This window comes from Chiloscyllium plagiosum, unplaced genomic scaffold, assembly GCF_037043375.1.
Source record: "Chiloscyllium plagiosum isolate Xiang-an unplaced genomic scaffold, Cpla_swu_hap1 HiC_scaffold_47, whole genome shotgun sequence".
NCBI lineage: Eukaryota > Metazoa > Chordata > Chondrichthyes > Orectolobiformes > Hemiscylliidae > Chiloscyllium > Chiloscyllium plagiosum.
In genome coordinates, this window is record NW_028270185.1 from 38,389,206 (window position 1) to 38,400,709 (window position 11,504).

The 11,504-nt window shown below is 42.8% G+C and overlaps 1 non-coding gene across 1 annotated transcript; it reads left to right on the plus strand.

Moving 5' to 3' along the window:
- The first annotated feature begins 1,295 nt into the window (after nt 1-1,295).
- Nucleotides 1,296-1,377, plus strand: trnas-gcu (transfer RNA serine (anticodon GCU)). Its single transcript has one exon. It is a non-coding gene; the product is annotated as a tRNA-Ser (tRNA).
- The last annotated feature ends 10,127 nt before the right edge of the window (nt 1,378-11,504 follow it).

Here is an 11,504-nt window from a genome sequence, read left to right on the forward strand (position 1 = left end):
ATAAACTTGGCTTTGCTCAATATCACCTTTTATCCGTACGCCTCAACACAGACGACAAATTGAAGCTGCTCCATGTGATGCTCAAACGTAAAACTTCGGCACAGCACAGCCCACTATACTGGAACAGAGATACCGTGCACTGGTCACCTGCAGCACAGGAGCAACACATTAATGCTTACCTCCACATTCCTGGTTTTACCTTAACGTTTGGGAAACCGAATTTCTCTGATTCCATGGCTAGTAACGGGGATTGTACGATCATCTTCACCAGTGGTTCTGGCCCCGAGTGAGGAAAGTGGTGAGCTACTCATTGCAAAGATGGGTAGATTGTTGAAATATACAATTTCGACATTTGCCTTCACTATGAGCACTTCATTTTGTTTTTCATCTGTAGAAATCTTAAAATCTTCATCTTGAACAGACGCAATGACAGATTTCCATTGGATCTCTGGCATCAAATTCCAAAGTGTAAACTCCCTCTGAATTCTTCCACCGCAGTCCGCTGTGTGGGAAGTGTTCCTGTTGTGGGAAATACACTTCCCCGTGTGTCAACTGCTGGTCCCAGCATGCGCTCTCGCACTGCACTCATTTTCCATCTGACACTTGCTCACTGTTTTGCTGTGATCATACAGTGACTTGGTGTCGCACGGCCCAGGAAACTGATGCAGATCAAGGTTTTTGCATTGTTGAGTTCAATTGTCAGTTTAGCCTTATTTAGGATTTTGAAATTGTCTGTCCTAGACACAAGTGCATGTCAAACATATCTGAGTGGAAGAAAGGTGTTCCGAATAATGACATTGAGCACTATGCACTCTACTCCAGTCTGGCAAACAATTCCTCACAGGCAATTTAATAAACAATAGACAATAGGTGCAGGAACAGGCCATTCTGCCCTTCGAGCCAGCACCACCATTCAATATGATCATGACTGATCATTCTCAATCAGTATCCTGTTCCTGCCTTATCCACATAACCCTTGATTCCACTATCCTTAAGAGCTCTCTCCAACTCTTTCTTGAAAGAACACCTCCTACTGTCTCGGGTTCTTCATTCCATTGACTTCAAATCTTCACAGAATTCAACAGACCTTGTTACATAGTCATTTCTTCATTTTTGTTCAGACCACTGTGAGCAGAGTGTCACAGTGCGAATGCGCTTGCCCCACAACCAAGATGACAGATAATAGTCTTAGAACCGTACTGTGCTATTTATGATTTCACCAAAACAAGGGAGAAATGTCTGCTGCTCTGCATAAATTATGCAATTCACTTATTCATAAGGATGCAGGCGTATGTGACGAGGTGGCCGAGAGGTTAAGGCGATGGACTGCTAATCCATTGTGTTCTGCACGCGTGGGTTCGAGTCCCACTCTCGTCGGTGCTGTCAGTGATTTTCAATGTTGCTATTTTTGGATGATCACAACTGTCTTACTGAAATTGGAACTGCAATATCAGTTTGTATGCATCGACGCTATTATAAAATCTCAAAGAATAATTTGGTCCTGTTGCCTAAACTGCATTGAAATGTAGATTGCATTGGGATATTGAAAAGGAACGAGACTTTCTTTCACAAGTCAAGCTGCTGTGACCTTTTATCGTACGAAAGAGATCCAGGAAAGCCAAATAACAAGAGATGTGAAGGGCATGTTTATGCAGTGGGATTCTTAATGATTATTTTGTCAAATGAAATCTGGAGCAGGTTGAGTAGAAGTGGTTCATCTTGGTGAGAAGAGCACAAAATAATGGAGATATTTCAAAAGGAGCAGGGTGTGGGTGTAGGGCCATCGAGAACTAGCTGTAAATGTACAGTAGAGAATTGCCGATGTGGGTGCTGTGCATGGGCACAGAAAGACTTACACATTGGTCTCGCCCTCGCCCCTTGCTCTCGCCATTGATGAATGCTGGACATAAGGCCTAAATACAAGATGTGGGAAGCGAGTCCCTCTCGTTCTGCACACACTGGATGCATCACATTGAACTATGAAAAACTGGAGAAGTCAGCATGTTAACTGTAGGGGCTGAACCTAAACTGTGGATCAATAACCACAGATTCATGCAGCATAAACATGAAAAATGATTTAAAGTGTCTTTATACGCATGTCATTAACAGACGTTTCGCTCTAATACCCTTGTGGTTGAAAGAATAAGGCAACACATTTCAGATGGATGACAACGTAACCAATTTTGTTTTGAAATTGAGATCTATTTGATCATTTTAGACAGTGAACAAGTTTATTTTAAATAATGTAAACCACATTCCCTTACCTGGAATAAAAGTGTGATTTCACTACAAACATTGTCCTTGCTAAGTCGCAATTACTCAACATGAAAAATAGGATATAATTTTTATTGAGAATACATCAATTAGCACCATTATCTAACTTCGGATTGACTGCAATATGCATATGCTAAATAAGGTTTAAGAAAGAATGACTTTTGGAAATAATGATTCGACGGTGCCTAAAATTAATATCAGGTTCTCATGATGTGGATATACCACCAATGGCTCCAGTGGTGGAAATGCTTAGTGGGCAGTATTTCCATGATGGTATAGAGGTGTGTGATTTGCCAGGAATGGGAGCTCCCACTTCATCTGGAGCAGCGTCTGTTGACATGGACCAAGGAGCATTGTGACATCAGACTGGGAGTTCCAACCACACGTGGAGCAACCTTTATTGACATTGCGCAGCAGGGAGTGTTGGAACATTAGACTGAGATCCAGCCTCACCTGGAGCAGCCTCTATTGACATGAAGCAGCAGGAAGCATTGAAACATCATACTGCGATTTCTAACCTCATTTGGAGCAGCTTCAGTTGACATGGAGCAGGGAGCTTTGCAAGATCCGTCTGGGAGCTCCACTCTCACCAGGAGCAGCTTTTAATGTCATGTAGCAGCAGGAAGCATTGGGACATCAGAGTGATAGATCCAACCTCAACTGGACCGCTTCTATTGACATGGAGCAGGGAGCATTGGGACATCAAACTGGGATCTCCAACTTCAATTAGAGCAGCTTCTATTGAATGGAGCAGCAAGAAGCATTGAAACGTCAGGTTGGGAGCTCCAACCGCACTTGGAGCAGTTGGTATTTACATGGAAGAGGAGGGAGGATTGGGACATTAGGCTGGGGAAAGGATCTTCAACTATTTTAATCTGAAGTAAAATATGATTCAACGACTCAGATGTTAATTGATTTATGATGAATCTTTCCCGGGGAAATAATTGATTCTTTAGATATTAAAGACAAGTCCTGCAAATATTCAACTCATCAAAACGCATTGGTACAGAGAGAAACGGGAGTGATGTTTCATGTCTTTGTCTTTTCTTTTCTGGCCGACTCTGCACTGGTTTACATCACCGGAAGGACGTTTTCAGTCATTTCATGTTGTTCAGTTTCCTGCAAATACGGACAGGTCATTAACGTAATCTAAAACTGAAAATTAACGGGAATATGCGATGTTATGATTAGGCTGGAGTTTACCTCAAATTATGATGAAAAAGCAGCAAAGTAAGTTGCAATTTCCTTGATAAGCAGTGGCCTCATTGATTGGTTGATCAGATTGTGAATGGTCATTTTTTGAGGACAATTTGAAGAGAATCAATGATGGTGATTATCTTTGTTCTTTGTTCACCTTGTGACTGTTACTGTTATTGCTCATGTCCTTGTTAACACCACAGCTCTTTAGCGTGTAAAATCTCGGCTGTGCATCTGGCCAGTGGTATAACCATTCGTATAGCTGGCTACGGATCAGGCAGTTGTAAGTTCGACTTTTACTTGGCACAAGCGCATTGTGGAGATTCATCATACATACAAACTATTCATTTTTGTTCCGCTGAGGTGGATAATATTTGAAATTTTCATCTCCACGAATGAAAATTCTTTCACTGTCTTCGATGATTTAAACATTACCAAGAACAATCAGAGTTAAAATCACACAGCACCAGATTGTATCGAACAGACGTATTTGGAAGCATCAGTGTTCCATACACTGCTTCTTCATCAGGTATTTGTCAACTGTTGGAATCTAAAATGGCTTTGTGTGATTTTTAAATTTGGCTGCCCCAGTCCAACACCAACACCTCCAAGTCATGGGTATCATCGACACCACGAACGGTTTGTTAAAGTACAGATGATCTTCCAAAAGATCGCGCATATTGACAAACATGCCAAGTTTCTGCAGAAAAACACCCACCTGGTGAAGGAGCGGCTCTCTGAAAGCTAGTGCTTCCAAATACACCTGGTGGACAATGCCCTGATATTGTGTAATTTTTAACTTTGTCTACTCAACTCAAACACTGGCACTTCCATATCATAGACAACATCAGTCATTGTTGTGGTTCTGTTCTCTGAGCTGGAAGTTTTTGTTGCAAACGTTTAGTCCCCTGGCTAGGCGACATCATCAGTGCTTGGGAGCCTCCTGCGAAGCGTTTCTTTGATGTTTCCTCCGGTGTTTATAGTGGTCTGTCCCTGCCGCTTCCGGTTGTCAGTTTCAGCTGTCCGCTGCAGTGGTTGGTATATTGGGTCCAGGTCGATGTGTTTGTTGATGGAGTTTGTGGATGAATGCCATGCCTCAAGGAATTCCCTGGCTGTTCTCTGTCTGGCTTGCCCCACGATAGTAGTGTTGTCCCAGTCGAATTCATGTTGCTTGTTGTCTGCGTGTGTGGATACTAAGGATAGCTGGTCGTGTCGTTTCGTGGCTAGTTGATGTTCATGAATGAGGATTGCTAGCTGTCTTCCTGTTTGTCCTATATAGTGTTTAGTGCAGTCCTTGCATGGTATTTTGTACACTATATTCGTCTTGCTCATGTTTGGTATCGGGTCCTTCGTTCTGGTGAGTGGTTGTCTGAGCGTGGCTGTTGGTTTGTGTGCCGTTATGAGTCCTAGGGGTCTCAGTAGTCTGGCAGTCAGTTCCGAGATGCTACTGATGTATGTTAGTGTGGCTAGTCCTTTTGGTTGTGGTATGTATGTCCGCGTTCCGTGGTCTTTCTCTTAGGCATCTGCTGATGAAGTTGCGCGGGTATCCGTTTTTGGTGAATACCTTGTGTAGGTGCTCCTCTTCTTCTTTTTGCAGTTCTGGTGCATTGCAGTGTGTTGTGGCCCTTTTGAATAGTGTCCTGATGCAGCTTCATTTGTGTGTGTTGGGGTGGTTACTTTCGTAGTTTAGGACTTGGTCTGTGTGTGTGGCTTTCCTGTATACTCTTGTAGTGAATTCTCCGTCTGGTGTTCTCTGTACCATCACGTCTAGGAATGGGAGTTGGCTATCCTTTTTTTCTTCTCTCGTGAATCGGATTCCTGTGAGTGTGGCATTAATGTGCCGCTGTGTTTTTTCAGGAACAGGAAGACAAATGGGATGAGGGACGGACGAGAGAGTTAGGGAGAGTGCGAGGGAGAGACATCTTCAAGAACTTTTGGGTTAAAATCGTGATACATGAAACGCAGAAATATCAGAGAACTAAATTCGATAGAAAATAACTCATCACCTTGGAGAATATTATGTGAAAACGATTAATTTCTTACCGTGTTTCACCAAAATGCCTTTGAGAAAACTAACCGCCATGATGTGGATTCAAGCCGAATTCGCTGCAATCACAATGCAGAATACGAACTATTGAACGGTTACAGCATTCCACAGACAACGCTTGAAAACTGCAACCAGTATGGTAGTGGAGGAAATGTCAGGAAGAATGTATAATATCAAGACTTAGCGACAGGCATGTGGGAAAACAGAATGTACCGAATCTTTAACCTTAGCGTCCCCAGAGACTGTAGAGATTCCATGAATGAGAGTATTGAAGAATGGGATTAATGAGACTCTCCAAACTCTTGGGACAGTGCAGGATATTGTTGAAATGTATGCTTCAATAGCATTATAGTTTAACATCGGCTACTTCATCACTTTGCCCACACAAGGCAGTACCAACTGCTGCATGCAATCACACATACTCCCAGGTCCGGACCCGGAATCAGAGAAACTGGGTGAAGCATAGACGAAGATCCAATCGGAAATTGGGATGGAATGACGAGAGAGAGGCGCATGTATTTCCGAGGTTGGGACAGCTCCTGGTCAAAAGCGGGGCGGAAGGAAATACTTTCCCCCATTTATAATATTATGACCATGAACAGTACATGTTGCTGAGAATGCCGTTTGGCGCATCTCAAGCGTGTGGAGACTTTAACTTTGGGGTGGCAAGGTTCTAAATTTCATTTTCCTGTTTGGATCAGTGTTTTTGACATTGACAGTAGGATCTGCTTTTGTCGCATCAGCTCAGAATCAGCTTCTTGTTCCCAGTAAATACTGCAACCTGGAGAAGGTGGTGCTGTGGTTTTATAATAAACTCGTCATCCGTGGGAACTCACACACGGAACTGGTAATGTTAAAGTTCGACGAATAAAACCTGGAATGAAAGCCTGACCTCAGGAACAGAGAACATGCCTTTAATTTCCTGCAATCCATTCATGCATATCGCTTATGCAGGGGATGCCACCATCTTCACCCAATCCGGCCTACTTGTGACTCCAGGACCTGAACAGCATAGCTGACCCCTAATCCGAAAATGACGACCGTGTGGGAAAGCAGGCCATTCGGCCCTTCCCGTCGACACCATCCCTTCGAAGCGCATCTTATCAGACCCACACTCCATACCAATTCCTTTCCCCTTCATTTTCCATGGCTGATCCCAGTAACCTGTACACCTTCAGACTGTGGGAGGAAACTCACACAAGCAAAGAGAGAATGTGAAAAATGCACACAGTCACATGAGTTTGGGATCGAATCCATGTCTCTCATGCAGCGAGACAGCAGCGAATCACGAAGAACAACAAATGCTGTCCTGAGCAGCGACATCCACACCCTGTGGGTATATCGGGAAGAATAAAAACACGTTCACAACATGGACAACGGGACTTGTGTCTGCGTGGACATGAGTTGAACCTATCATTCTTCCTGGGTAGATACAAGGACACCGATATCACAGATAAACCAGTGCAATGCAGGATTCAATTATCTGCTGAAGTGGAAACTTATCTACTCAGTCAAACTGGGGACAGACTATTCAACATTCCCGTGTGTGGGAAGGGCTCAATGAGCAGAAGAACCTCCAAAGTAACCAGCAAGATTACATATTCCAGAAGGAGATCAATTAAACTGTCAACGCTGTTGTTAATCCCAACCAGCTGCCAGTTTAATAGTGTCAAAGTCATAGACTCACACAGCATGAAAACAGGCCTTTCACTCCTACCAACTCATACTGCACATAATGCCAAACTAAATGAGTCGCATCTGACGGCTCTTGTAACTGCTGAGGGTTAATAATGCCCTTGTGATATTATTACTGCATTGTTAATATGAATGTCCAGATATAATTCTATGGACACGGGTTCAAACCCTGGCATGGCAGATGCTGGAATTTTATTTAAATAAATACCTAGAGTCTAATGATGATGTTGAATCAGTTGTTATGGATCTGATTCACTAATTCCTGATAGGGAAGGAAACTGCCATACCTATCTGGTCTGGCTGGTATGTGACTCCAGATCCATAATATCGTAGTTTATTCTGAACTTTCCTCTGGGCAATAAATAATGTACTAGTCATGAATGAATAGCTTTTGTTAATCCCACTGAAAGTTTCCAATTCATTTATCGATCCAAATATCCTGTAACTATTGTAAATGTACTTTCATTCATCACTGCCTCAGGAAGTGAATTGCACACATAAATCATCCTCTGTTAAACAAAAAGCCTCTCATGTCTTATTTTAAATCCCTCTTTTCATTTTAAATATTTGCCCTCTCGTCTTGAAGTGCCCCTCCTTGAAGAAATGATAGTTACAGTTAACTCTAGCTGAACTCTCAAAAATTTATAAATGTCTATCAGGTCGCCTTTCGAATTCCAGTGTTTGAGTGAAAATATTCTCAGCCTATCCAGACTTTCGTTATAACACAAACCTTCCCCACTAGCCATACACTGGTATCCCTGTTCTAAACCTACTCCAGCTGAATATTTTCCTTGCTATTACTGGGCGACAAGAACTGGACACAATATTCCAGAACAGGCATCACCCAATGTCCTATTCAACTTCAACATAACATACCAACTCCTACTCTCAAAGGACTGAGCAACGAAGGCAAGATGACAACTTTTTTAACCATTCTGTCTATATATGAAGCAAACTAAAAAGAATTATGTACTTGCATTCCTGGCCTTCGTGTCCCACAACACGATTCAATGCCCGATCATTAATTGTATAAGGTAAAAACAGTGACTGCAGATGCTGGAAACCAGATTCTGGATCAATGGTGCTGGAAGAGCACAGCAATTCAGGCAGCATCCGAGGTATAAGCCCTACTCTTATTTGATGTAGCAAAATGCAATACCTTCCATTTATCCAGATTGAACTCTATGTGACATTTTTCTGCCCAAAAACGCATTGGATTAAGAGCCTTCTGGAATCTTAGATCACCTTCTTTACAGTCTCCAATTCGGCTGTCCTCTGCAAGCTTATGAACCATGGCTTCTACGAGTTCTATTGTTTTCTCATATAGGTCAACGATTTTTAATTATTTGTCGTGGCCATCATTTAGCAGTTTGCAAATCATGTAACAATTAGTCATGTAGTTAACCATGAGGAAGAATGCCATAGACTGCAGGGAGATTGGAAACAATTGGCAAGAAAATGTGCTGAAAGGAATTCAATCCAGTTAAGTGGGTGATAATGAATTTGGGGAGGAACAATGATAAAAGTGTGACTGTTAACAGTAATAAAAGAGAAATTCGAGTAGGCATTCACGAATGTTTGAAGATGATTGGGCAAGGGATCAAGTCTCACGGAGTAAGAGATACTTTCTGTTCTTGACAGCAGGTGGGAACATAAGAGCAGGGAAATGATGCTGGAACTTTAGCAACTGCCTGTTCAGAGATGAGTCAGGGGACCGGCCAAAAGTCTGGTCATTATGTTAATCTTTTTTTTTCCGGAAGAATGATAAAATAGAAGATGGAGGGCGGAAAGAGACCATTTGGCCCATCAAGTCTGGATCAGCACTAAATCAGATCTTCGCTGACAATGCTTCAAGGCAGGCTGGCACGTTCCTTGGTGGGAAACTTGCAGATTGAGGTCATTCGATGCATACGTCCATAAGACAATAGAGCAGAAATTAAGCCATTCAGCGCAGTGAGTCTGCTCTGCTTTCTGTCCTGCGAGCGCACCTTGCCTCTGACACCATGGGCTCTTATCTTATTCTGTGAAGGCAAATATCAAAGGCCTTCATGAAGTCCAGATACATAACATCCAATGGCTCTCCTTGGTCTACCTTCCTCGTTACTTCCTCAAAGCGGAATTCTTACAGATTTATCAAGCATGGCCTCCCCTTGTTGAAACCATGCTGACTTTGCCTTATTTTTACATACACTTCCAAGTATTCAGAAATTTCTTCCAACGCAATAGATTCCAGGACCTTACCCACAACCAAGTTTCGGTTGATTGGTCTGTAATTTGCAGCTTTTGTGTTGTTTCTTTTTAAAACGGAGTGTCACGTTTGTGATTTTTCAGCCCTTTAGCAGCCTTTCTGATTCTAGCGATTCCTGAAAGTTCTCCACTAACGCATGCACGATTTATTCAGTTGTCTACCTGGCGGGTACTCCACCTGATCCAGATGATTTATCCACCTTCAGGCCCTTCAGTGCTTCTTGCACCTTCTCAGTGATGGCACGAGACTCACTTCTGTTCCCCCATTCTCTTGTATGTTTGGGTATAACTCATGTCTTCCACTGCGAAGACAGGCACAAAATATTTTTTTCAGTTCCTCAACCCATTGTCGACTTCTTCCTCTCTTTTGCGTTTATACAAATAAAGAAACAACTGCAGTCTTCCTTTATATTCTTAGTTTTCTTATATTTAATCTTCTCCCACCTCATTTGTTTTGTTGTTGCCCTTTGTAGGTCTTTGTGAGTTTCCAATCCTCTAATTGCTCACTGCCCTTCGCCACATTATATATTTTCTCTTTTGCTTTTATGCTATTGATGACTTCCTAAGTCAGCCATTGTTGCCGCATTCTCCCTGCACCATTCCTCATTTTCCACACGATGTGTCTCTGATGTGTCTGCTGAGTTATGCTCAGACACACCTGCCATTGCATTTCCACTTTCCTGCTTTCTTGCTAGGCTCCTCACCTCACCAATTTCATCCAGCTCCTCCCTCATGCCTCTGTAATTGTCTTTATTCAACTTTAAAACCATTAACTCTGATCGTATATTCTCCCTCTCAAATTGCAGGGTAAATGTGATGATGTTATCATCACCGCCTCCTAAGGGTTCCTTTATCTTCAGCTTCCTTGTCACGTCTGCCTCGTTGCACAACTCTAAATCCAGTATTGCCTGTTCCCTACTTGGCTCCCCCACATGCTGCTCCAAAAATCCATCTCGACCACATTTCACATTTGAATTGAATTGAATTTATTGTCACGTGTTCTGAGGCACAGTGAAAAGCTTTGTCTTGCGATCAATACCAGAAGATCGCAGTGTTAAGTAGCATAAATGTATAAAGAAAATGTAAACATATAATATGTTGGCCTTTGTGATTGTCCAGGCCGAGTTCACCACTGGCTGTGTCTCCGATATTGAATGGTACAGATGCCATACCTGTTACTGAAACATCCAGACAGAATGCTCTCAATGCCGCACCAATATACGTTGGCAAATGTATTCGTAGTAGTGCTTCAAGTGATCATCAAGTAAAAAAGAAACATTTCCACCAGCTTTGCGAGATGTCATCATCACACATATATCCCTCTCCCGTCCTTGCCCATCATCTACAGGGACCATTCCCTACAGGAAACCTTGTTGCACTTTGCCTTCACTCCCAACACCTCCCACAACTCGCCCCATGGAGTCTTCCCACTGCATCGCTGCTTTTGTGACACATAAATGCATAGAACCTAAAAACCCGAGCAGGTGTAGGCTGTCCGGCCCTTAAAGCCTGCTCCGCCGTTCAATGACATCATTGCTGATCTTTCTAAAGACTTAAATCCGCTTACTCGCCCTCTCACTCTATCGCTTACTTCATTTATTGTTCAAAAGAAGTATCGCTCTTATCCATAAAAAAACTTTGTTGTACCAGCATCAAGTTCTTCGCTGGGCAAGGTTTTCTAAATAGTAATATCCGTCTGAGTGGAGAAGGTCCTTCTGAACTCAGTCCTAAATCTGCTCCCTCTAAGCCTGAGACTATGCCCTCCTGTCAGAATTTCACCCGCAATGTGGAAACATCCTTTCCAATGATACCTAATCTATTCCGTTCAAAGTAAGATTCCCCGCTCATTCTTCTAAATTTCAAAGAAAATAATCCTAATCTACGTAGTCTCCCTTTATAGGCCAGCCCCCTCATCTCCTGAGTCAATCTAGTGAACCTCCTCTCCACCGCCATCACGCACCCCATTCCGCCCAGTGCCAGTACATCCGTTCTCAAGTAAGGAGACCAGAAGTACACGCAATGCACCAAGGATAGCCTCACCAGC